Source organism: Triticum dicoccoides, chromosome 4A (genome assembly GCF_002162155.2).
Source record: "Triticum dicoccoides isolate Atlit2015 ecotype Zavitan chromosome 4A, WEW_v2.0, whole genome shotgun sequence".
Taxonomy (NCBI): Eukaryota; Viridiplantae; Streptophyta; class Magnoliopsida; order Poales; family Poaceae; genus Triticum; species Triticum dicoccoides.
The window spans coordinates 46063953-46075493 of NC_041386.1; the positions used below are offsets into that span (position 1 = coordinate 46063953).

An 11541-nucleotide genomic window follows, 5' to 3' on the forward strand; every position below is an offset into this window, starting at 1 on the left:
ATGCTGAAATCTGAAAACTGGAATCTCCAGTTAACTAAATTTTTGAACGTTTAATCTTGTCTAACTATTTGTGAGGTTTATTGGGGTTTCCAGTAGATAAAAGCTAACCCTGTGTATTTATAAATGGAGCAGAATTGTATTTATAGAACTTTAGAGAATATATTGGTGTCTTCTTCATATTCTTTTATTACTGAGCCACCATACAAAACTCTCTAGAGCAGAACTCTATTTCAACTATAAATGACAGGAACAAAACTTTTATATATTTTCTGTGTGTAGATGCTTAAGCTTAAGCTTCTGTTATTTGCTTCAGTTAGATATTAAAGAAGACTGGGATTGAGTCGATGGTGTATATACTTGATATATATAAATGGTCAAAATACGGAAGTGCTTTTATGAAAGTCAAATATGCAGCTGTCTTCCTGTTTGAATCTTCATTGTTGATTCCAAGTTTGCTGCTTCCCAAAAAGTGGAGATTTGTAGTACAGACAGAACTTCAACCTATTCAACATAGATCTTAAACTGATCAGACAATAGTATAATATTTTTTATTTACGTCCTTATAATTGTATTGCCACAAAAAACAGATTTGGAATATCAAAGAAAGCAGGTTCTTATGCTACATAATTGTTTCCTCTACTTATAGTTAACCTCTCTATTTTGTCGTCTCTAACAGCCAAGATGAGTGCTCTACTCTTACGGCTCATGCTAACTGAACTGGTGATGTTTTTTTCTTCACCTCGATTGACGCCACATGTTCCCCCTGGTGAGTCTTGACACCATGTTTATACAATTAAGATCGTCCTCTGGTTGCTTGAACACATTTGATTTATTGCAAATTTTGGTACACTATTTTGACAGGAGTGTTCTTTGCTTACCGTTCACACTTACTAGGTGTTTTTCAGAACGTTTGTTAGAGCATAGTTCATGTATCTGGTACCTTAGCATTGTTAGCTTTTAAACTTGTTTTATGTCCATCACCCAGACATCATCTTATGTTCTTCTCAATTTGTGTGCGCAAAAGTTGCAATTCCATGTTCTAGGCTTAGCTCAACCAGATAACATGTAGGGAGTTCAATTTTATTTGTTAATATAATGGTGGAATCATATATCTCTAAGGTGCAGTCATTAGTCAAGTGTCAGTAACTTGCTGGTAGTTCTATTATGTCATGAACTAAAATGTTAAGGAGATTTCTTCCGTTTTATGAATTAACGATGTGGCCAACTGTTGTGAAGTCTCAAAAATGAGAAATGGTTGTCCATCAGTTGGTTTCTTGATTTTCTGCTTGGTATTGTGAAATACATTTTGATTAGGGTTAAGGTTGGCCTTTGGTCTCAGGTTGCCGCGTCGTCCTCGTCTTCGGCTTGCAAGGGACTGGATCTGGTGTGATTGATTCTTCCTCTCGCAAGGTGGGTACATCCTCTGTTTCGATTTCTTCCACGAGTTTTGGTTTGCTGACTGAGAAATTTCAAGCAGAAAATGCACATATTGTACTTCTCTTGACTATTGTTTCTTCCTTCATTTTACCTTTCTGGGTATGTCCATTTTTCATTAGATACTTTTCTGCAGCGCATATGCGACAAATTCACAAATTTATCATTTTGACGTACTGCTGAAGGTAGAGGGACAAAAATTGAAGATCCAAATGTGCGACTCAAATTCAGGATTTGAGTTACCAATGTAGTGTCTACGACTGGCTGATGGTTCAAGAGTTCGAAGAAAGTCAAGCAGAAGGGAATACTACACATGCCCACGCTGCTATATGCCAAGGTATCACTTCAGCGGTGTTATTAGTTGCCATTCTGTCCTGATACAAACATGAGCCTAGAGTAGAGGAAGCACAACCCCAGCAAGAACATTCCTGTCTCAACATATTGGAGCCCCACTTTTGCGGATTTTGCTAGAAGTTAAAACAATTGCTACTGTCACAACATACTAGATGCAACTTAGTATGCTGCCCTATGTCCCTCTTAGTTTCAGCACCACAAGAGTAGTATTGAGATGATTGGAAGTTTCCTTCTCTTCACATCTATATTTTGTTACAGGTTAAAAGGTCTGAAAATCTAGGTATGCTAGCATTGACAATCTTGCAGCTCTTTTGAATTAGTCCTAAATCATAACAGAAAGCTTTCTGTCATGATAATATATATTTCCGGATACATACTAGAGGCTACATATTGGGCAATACTAGAGGATACATACTAGAGGCTACATATTCCGACTTGCCAAGCCTTAAAGCCAAGTTTTTGTTCATCGATTTACCTACAAAAGATTAAGAGTTATAATAGATTCTCTGATCTAAACGAGTTAATGCAATGTTGCTGGCAGGTGCTAGAGGCCACATATTGGGCAGGAGCTTTCGTATGGTGTGCAAGTGCTAGAGGCTACATATTGCTGGAAGGTGCTCAATTCACATTAGGACAGCCCACCCCCAAGAAGAAATTAAAACAGAGGTGAGACCTCAACTTCATGCCGATAAAGTTAATCGCTTCACATATACACGGTCCTTCACTCTCACTGATAATGCACCTTCACTTCCTTTTACCTGCCTATGTAATCACAAATATGAGAAATCTATTGCCTTATTGAACTTTGAAGATCCACGTTCCGAGGTACATAATTGACTATATTGGCAAGTTACATCTTTTTTGTGGGCAGGCAAGTTACGTCTTAATTCTACTGTTTTGTCCAACCTTGCATTTTTTAAATCAATGGAGAAGACCAGTTCTCTCCAAGTGCGCATAGTCCTCTTTCCTGTAACCATATGAACTACTAAAGCCAATCTGTTGTTGGACTGGGTCACATACATTTTGTGCACCGCGCTTCCATACTCATGTCATATTTTGGCAAGGGCTATTCTCACTAACATATTCTGTCGTACCAACTGTCATCTTATGTAAACATGCTGTCAACCTATGAAATCTACTCCCTCCGTCCCATAATATAAGATGTTATACCAACCAATATATGAGTACATTGGTTGTAATAACATTGGACATTGCTTTGTTGAACATCTTTCTGAGTTTCACTTATGCAAAACAATGACATATTCTTTCTTGTGTCATATGGTGGTCTTTTTTGTATTTCAGTGGAACTGGACTGTGATATTAAAGATCATGCCACTGTTATGTTTTAGGAGCAAGTTATTACTAATGTTGGATTATCAAATACCATTTTAAACTGGAGTTCACAAAAAAAGTCAAAACATATAGCGATGTAGCACATGATTTTACAAGTTAATTATCAGCACATATACATTCATTGTTCTTCACGGATTTCTTGATGCTAAAACCGCCTGATACATGGAAGTATACACCTCTGCTTACTAATAGGATCTATTTGAGTATGTACTCTAGCCTGGTTAGATATATCTTATGCATGTTCTTACCTTTGTTTCCTTAGTGTACAACCTTATACTTGGTGTCTTTTGAACTTAAAATGTATTACATAACAACGGGTGAAAGAGCTGGTGTACATAATCATCGAAGAGTCGGGATAAAACTGAAAAAATGGAACTCTTGAGCTTTGTCACATTTTAGTAGGAAAAGTTGATATGCAGGTTGTCAAGAGCTTCTTTTTTGTCCATCAGATAGTTTATATAGCCTTGTCACCGAAGGTAAGTTTCGGATAGGGGATGCTGCTTGTGAAAATTATATACAACTACGAGTCCCTAAGTAAGTTCCGCATAGGGGATGTTGCTTGTGAAAATTATATACAACTATGAGTCCCTTTCTCTTTCCTGATATTTACAATTCCTTTTCAATTGGCCGTCACCGGCACTGGCTGAAATATTTAGTTCTGTTGTCGTGCACCTAATACTTGCACACTATTTGTTTATCTATTTAGTTGGTCCTCACTGAAAATATATATATTGTCCGCGATGGATGTCGAATTTGGTGTGGAATAGTTAATGAGAATCTGGAGAGTGCCTAATGTTACATCAACCTTTATTCCATCCCAGATACACTATTAGTGTTGATCAGCTACAAAGAACACTAAATAATATATGGGGATTAGAATGTAGGTACATGGAATGCAATCCAGCAGAGGAACTCAACAAATGAATAGACTCATAGAAAGCTACCAGTTCACCTCACACTTGATCTATTAGCTTTTTTTGTTTTTCAGTAGTAGCATGTATGCCATGTAGATGAGTTATTCATAAAACTTACTGGTTCTCTAGAGGAAACATCTACTTTATCAAAAGACATCAAAGCTAATTTTCTAGGATGATATGATGATACCTTATATAGAATCCAGTTTACTCGCTCTTCATAGAAGTGCTTTTTAAGTGGTAGAAGTGTGCAGAACATTTTTACTCCCTTTTCTCCATTAACTGTTCAATGGATGAATAATTATCTTTCTGCTTTAGGAATACTAGCTTGATTAATTAGTGTCTCTGTGCGATCGAAAAATTTGTAAGTCCTGAAAGTGAATCCTGACCGATGTACCCCTGCTTACCTTTCTATGCACAGATTATTCACTTTGTGAAGATCAATAACAATGAGGAGCAGATGCCGGCAGCTGAGGCGTGTTTGTCTGGTACACACGAGCCAATTTCTCCTGTTAGGGTGGACGACATGTATGACTTTACGTCTTTACCCCGCATGTCGGTCCTTGGTTTGCTTGATTTTTAATGAGCGATGTGAGATTGATAGCGGGTCACATGTTTATCAATGTTATTTTGGCATCATCAAATTACTTACCTGCCAGTTCTTCTGTCGCAACTCTCTATCTTTTTGTTTATACATTTAGAAATCTTGTCTTAGGTTACAACAACTATTAAAGTAGTTGTATCTTGGCCTCTTGCACTTTACCCGCGTTCAGTCTTCTCATGTTTGATTTTTATGCTTCTATTTTTTTGGCTGACGAGAGCTTTCATGGCTGCTTATGTCATGTGAGTAAGCCCGATGCCAAATGTTAAAAAGTAAATAGGAATTGAGCTACAAATTCTTAGAGGAAATCAGATAGCTCCATTTGGAACGAAAACTGAAAAACACAACTTCCAGTTGGCTTTGATAGAATAGCAGCAGATCCAACCATGGCTAGCCAGAATAGGTTCTTCTTCGTCAATTGGGCTAGAGAGACGATCGTGATTGGTCAATATGGTAGCATACAAAATATGTCACAATGTCAACCGACTGTAGATTTGATGGTCCAGTTTCACAGGCAATTGACATTTGTATCAATTATCCTGTGTATACATTATGCTATATGACCATGGAAGGTATGCCTACAAAATACAGAGCAGTTTGGTCTACAAAACATTTTACAAATATATTTGACGGTCCATATGTGTGTTTTCCTTTGACCCTGCAAAAGAATTGTAAAATGATGAGCAGGTCTGGAAAATACCAGAGGCCCAACTAAGCACAGTAGAAAGCCCGCATCTCACTTTACCATTATATAATTCATTTTGGTACCATCTGACCTAATGTTTTTCATTTCCTTCTGCTCCAAACCAGGCAAGCAGCCGCGATGACGGACAGGCCGCTCTCGCACCACCAGACTCCCTTCAGGGTAGTTACCCACGGGCACGTACTTTTGCCGTTTATTTTTACTTGTGATTCCGCTCGTTGTGAACGTGGCTCGATCCATGTTGTGGCCCAATTAATATTTTTGTTTTGTTTCGATGGATCGTCTTGGCTTGCTTTTGGCCTGAAGTTGTTGCCTTGCTTTTGGCACACCTGATTCCACTACCTTTTGTTGTTGCTTGGACCAGTTTCTATGTAATGAACATATTTATATCAATGTTGTGCTTCTGTTATAATCTTGCTATATTACACTGGTGATTTTCGGTGATTACTCTGATTTCTACTTGCCCCAGTGAGTATTTACACGGTCATACTCATGTTGTATAATTCCTTTGGCTAAATTGTATAATTCTGACAGGTTCATACATCATGTTAAGGAGTATTAAGTTATAGCACGCTTACTTAGGTTCTTTGGCATGTTATTCATAGGGTTATCAAGTAGGTCCTAATAGGGTTACTCACAGTATTAAGTTAGGGATTGAACTTGTGGCGGTCCAATATCATGCTATTGTGTATATTTGCAATGCTTTGGTCACTGTTATTGTTACTGGATTGGATATGACTTTTACCCGGCAGCGGTGCTGCCGGGTGCGGCAAGCCGCACTTCCTATCTAGTTTAATATTATAACCACATATGAGATTCACATGCATAGAAAATACTTTTTGATAGTACTAAAAATATTATAAATCAAGTTATAATTTAAAATGAATATTAAGAAACAGTGTAATTTAGCATCATATGCATGTACAGTAGCTAGTAAAGACACATCTAGGTGGTGTTTGGTTGAGAAGTCCTAAGACTTTTTCTAGTCCTAGGGACTAATCAAAAAAGACTCTCTAGTAGAGTCTTTTTCTAGTCCCTGTAAAAAAGGTCCCTCCTGTTTGGTTTCTAGGGACTTTTTAGGGACTTTTTCTAGTATCTGGGATTAAAAAGTCCCTAAACCAAACACCCTCTAATTATCTCACGACTTCTTACACGCTTAAACAATGCTTGTACAATTGGATATTCTCTCTGGCTTCATTTTCGCACTAAGAATAATACAGTCTGTTGAGTGAATAGGCAGTTGTTAAGCAGATTTGACCATATCTTTAAAGCTTGGCTGCAATGGTCAAAAGTTCTCAAAATGAATTACCTTAGATCAAGGAATGGAAAATTGAACCAAAAATAAACAGGGAATATTATCCGACACTGGTCTAGGCAAAGCTTTCACAAACGTATTAGGGTAGGAAGAAGTCCAGTGATTGAATGTTGGGACGTTGCAGAGCAAAAAAGAAAAAAAGAAAAAACGGCTCGAGACAAATGGAACGCATTACTTTAGGATGACTGATGCCCAAGTGACTGATGTAATCTTATTGTCCTCATCAAGCAAATAGGTTTTCCCAACAGCTAGCAGCTACTCTGATCAAACCATTGCGAAAACAAGCCTAACCCCAAAGCCGAATCTTGAACATCCCTAAAATAGTACCTGTCATAGTTCAGCAACTTTGCAACTTCTTGTCTGGCGACTCATCGAAGGTGGATCGGGAACAACATGTTCGACTCTGCAATGGCATATGATAGAGCGGTGGAATTGCACCGAGCGCCATGTCAGACAGGAACATATCCCCTAAAAGTAAAATAAACACTTTGCTGTTTTTTTATATAATTAGAACTTTATTCCTCAAATAATGGTCATATCGTTTACATGTAGGTGAGAAATAAAGTCCGGGACTACAACATCCCAAGAACCAGAAGATTTGGAACTTAAACATTGTTTTGCTAATTCATCTGCCACCTGGTCCGCCTCTCTAAAACAATGCTTAAAAGATAGCTTTGTAAAGTCAATGGACAACTGCTTGCACTCTGCAACGATAGCACTATCATCCCCCATGTAATCATCCATTAGCTGAATTGATTCCACCGCAAACGAACAGTCTGATTCAACCTCTGCACAAGTGCATCCAATACTTGCCAGGAGATAAACACTTTGCTGCTGTCTCAATGATGAAACACATTTTCTTTTTTTTCCTTTCAATTTGGATTTTACATTGTATACGCACTGGCTTGCTCTTCGAAACTTGCTATACCAAAAAATTATCTTCATTTTACTAATGAAAAAACATATTCCATCTGATCGGAAATAAGTGTCATGGTTTTAGTTCAAATTAGCCATTTATTCCGATCGGAAGGAGTATTATTTTCCCACTCATACATATTTTTCCCTCATACATATTTTTTCTTCCAATAATATAACGTTATCAATCCGCAACTTGATGCAAATGTGAAATGTTCATATTATTTTTGTAACACAATTGCCCCAAAGGTACTGAAGAGAAAATGGACCTTTACACATAGAAATTAGAAACATATACCTGTTCTGCTCAAATTTGAACAAAGCACGGTCCAAAGGGAAACCCAGCTGAATCTGAACCTCCAACGGACCAAGAACATTTTGTCTCAGTGCCGCTGCCTTGGGTGGTGGCTTCGCACCGGCTCTGTCAGGCATGTAAACCTCCCTATAAGTATAGATATCAACTAATTTGGATGGAAATAACAAGAGAGATAAATTTCAAAACAGAAAGTTGTTAGATTCAAAAAAATCACTTGGCATTCTTAGAACAGCCAATATGAACCATATCGACCATTTGTGTCAATTTTACCAGAAGTTTGAAACATCTATTTTGTGTACTATATCACAAAACAAGTATGTGCTCCTTTTAAAACTTTGAAGTTGTATTGACAGTAAATATTATCTCAACAAATTAACTCTGGAGTTGTATCTATAGCATTATAATCTATACTAAAGTCTCTATAGTATTATTAGATATCCATCAGTATATATATGTATTATAGGACATGAAGTGTTCTTACCCAGTGAAACATGTGGGTCAGATAATTGAGGTACTTCGACATTCACATCAACGGCCGCATCTTTCTTTTGTAGCCGAGCCGTTCGTTACTTCTTCAGGTATTCAGCTTTCTCATTTGATAGCTCAGCATACCAACTTTGACCTGTTTGTTTTCTCTGTCCGACTAATTTTTTTATCAAGTTGAAGATCAGCACTCACGGGGCCGTAGTTACACAGGCTACAAAAGGACATGACCTCATAAGTCACGATGATGATTAAATGGTCAATCAATATAGTAGGATCGAAAGGTTACGAACAAACCATTTATACCTCTGTAGGTTTTGTCACTCAGATGAGTACATTGCACAGACCTTGATGAAGAAGCAGGCGCGTGTGCTACCTGGTCCGTGCCAACACTTTCCAGAGCTGCAACCTTCTTTTTCCTGGCGGGCTAAACGATGCTTGTGGAGAAAGTCTGCTTTGTTCTCGTCTGAAATTTGGGCATACCCCACCTGACCAGTGGCCTTTTTTGTTGGAGATGGGGAGCTCCATTCCCCTCTGTCGTTGTGTTTGTTAGATCTTTATAAACTGGGAACGCTCCCTAGCATACAATGGAATATCCAAATGGATAATTGTTCTCCATCTGCAATATTAAAATTACAAACGATAAATCATGTGGGCACACAGAAAGGCTGCCCAATTTGGTGAAGAAAAGCAACATAAAAGCACGGTGTCTCGAGCCTGCTCTCACTGGTATTCCACCTTCAGAATTTATAAGGCGGAAACCTATATATGTAGCTCCTATGCATGGTTCTGTGAAAATACCTTAAGTTGAATATTGATTTTCATCTACGAAATAGTGTGTTGCTGAATATAGTATAAAAATTTATTCCCCAAAAATATATGTTCGATTACATTTGTTTGCTCGCCAGTTTAAACAATAACTTGCTGATGTAAGAAAAAAAACATACTGAAGTAAGCTTTGTAAGTATATGTCAGTACAGTCTTCTTTGTGAACAACGATCAGGAAATATCCATTGCATTGGATAGCTTAGAACTGAGAGTAAAATAGCACCCATGCGAACGTTTGGTTTAGGGGACATGTGTCCCGGTTATCCAATGCGTCAATAGGTGCATCGCGATTGACAGATAAAGTAGCGTCTGGGACTATACGGTTTGAAGCGAAAGTTGGAAAGTTGATTATTAACCTGACGAACAGTGCTGTACTAGGCGGTGGAACAGGTTGGTACAGGATCTGCCGGCAGGGACGACGCGCTTTCCATCGTCCATGGATAAATGCTGTACTGCTGGAAAACTCCACCTTTTTGCAAGAACGGGGTCTTTGCCAGAGCCCTGTCGTCAACGTAGCTTGGTTAAGTGGGCGCGTAAGAATGTCTTTGCGTGTGGTAGAAATGAACTAAATTGTCAAGTTTTGCAAGGATCGGCAGGAAAATGGGACTAATTAAATAAGTATGAAGTAGATTTATCCATGGGACTAATTAAATAAGTACAAAATTAATTGGCAGTATAGCGGAGGGGAATGTACCCTAAATGAAAAAATAAATTAGAAATTCAACAAAAAGTCAAAAATTTATGAAAATATTTTTGAAATAAACTTGACCTTTAATTGTACTAGTGAGAGAAGTTTCACAAATAGTAAATTTCTCTTTGACTTCTTTCCAAAGAAGACAAATTTTCGATCAAAATAGCGTGAATAGTGACATATAATAGTAAATAAATTTTCCCTTTTACGCTGTGAAGTCAAGGTTGTTTTTTTCGTGAAAATTTATATACTAGTGCGCAAGTAAGTCAAGTTCAATCTAAAAAATATTTTTGAACTATTTTGACTTTTTGTTTAATTATTTATAAAATAATCCCCATATAGGGGGTTATACATGCGGGAGCGAAAGGGGATTTCCCGTAGTATAGCTCACTATTCATTATTTTTATTGAAAAAACATTAGACTGCTTTGATAAAGGTAGTCAGAAGGATATTTATTTCTGTTGATTATCTACAATGACTACAATAAAAAATCGATATTATTTGGAAAAACAATTGCAGAAACTATTGACTTATTGTGGAATTACAGATTTTTGTCGTACAAGGGTGTAGGTGTCCCCATACACCATTGTAACAAGTACAAGAAATCTGCGTCCGCGGTTTTTTTGGTCGGTTTAAGAACCTAGGAAACTATGCGATTAATTATTTTTCCGTGATGACAAACTTTGTCCGATTGAAATTGTCTTGCTCAATACCCGTCGTGTGTAGTGATAAAACATGTGATTTGGCTATAGGATCTCCTTTATTGTCTAATTTTTAATTACAAAATCTATTGCATGTGGTCTTTGTTACTATTTTTTTTCGAAGTACAAGGGAAATATTTAGTTATTCCCAAAAAATGTACTAATAAGAACAAAAGAAAATGTAATTAATAAAGGACTGTGCTAACCACCAGTCGACTGGTGGTTAGCAACAGATCCGCACGACTCCCGCTACACCGAATTTTTCATCCCTAGCGATTCTCCCCGTATCGCAGCTTTTTTACGCAAAAAAAATTAAAAAAACACGCATCAGAGTCGAACACAAGACCTCGAGTGTCCATCCCCAGCTCAACAACCACTAGAGCTAACCCCTCATTGCAGTTAAGTCATCCGTTAGTATATATTTCACTACCATCTATAACGTCAGACAAGCTTCAAAAATATCTGACTTCTTATAGAATTTGAGTACATATTTGAAAGAGAAATTCGCCTCACAACTAAATTGAATGGTCGGACCAAATCAAATAATAAACTAACCAATTTTTGGACATTTGTTTATTATGTATAATAGTACAGGAAACATGCTTTTCCAGTGTTTTCCTTGGATTTTTGTACTGGACAATCTTCGCGAACGGATATATGGTGTCTCCATGACCCTCATGTTATACTAGTTACCTAGAACTTATCGGGGGGATGTTTCTACACTTATTTTAACTGAAACAAAAGTTATCGGAGTGTTTATATGTAAGTTATCAGATATGTGAGGTGTAAATTATTCTGCTATTTACACAAGAGTTATCGGGGTACATTTTTAATTAAAAAATCCCCGATTCAAAATTATCAGGGGCTTGTGCATAAGTTATCAGGTCTGTAATGCGTTATAGGTCAAACCATTTGTTTACTATTAACCCCCCC

The 11541-nt window shown here is 37.4% G+C and overlaps 2 long non-coding RNA genes across 2 annotated transcripts; both read left to right on the forward strand.

Moving 5' to 3' along the window:
* Nucleotides 1-1660: 1660 nt before the first annotated feature.
* Nucleotides 1661-4516, forward strand: LOC119288654. Its single transcript, XR_005141241.1, has 3 exons — nucleotides 1661-1771; nucleotides 2330-2454; nucleotides 4477-4516. It is a non-coding gene; the product is annotated as an uncharacterized LOC119288654 (long non-coding RNA).
* LOC119288655 lies at nucleotides 4515-5779 on the forward strand. The gene is made up of 2 exons (XR_005141242.1): nucleotides 4515-4583; nucleotides 5467-5779. It is a non-coding gene; the product is annotated as an uncharacterized LOC119288655 (long non-coding RNA).
* The last annotated feature ends 5762 nt before the right edge of the window (nucleotides 5780-11541 follow it).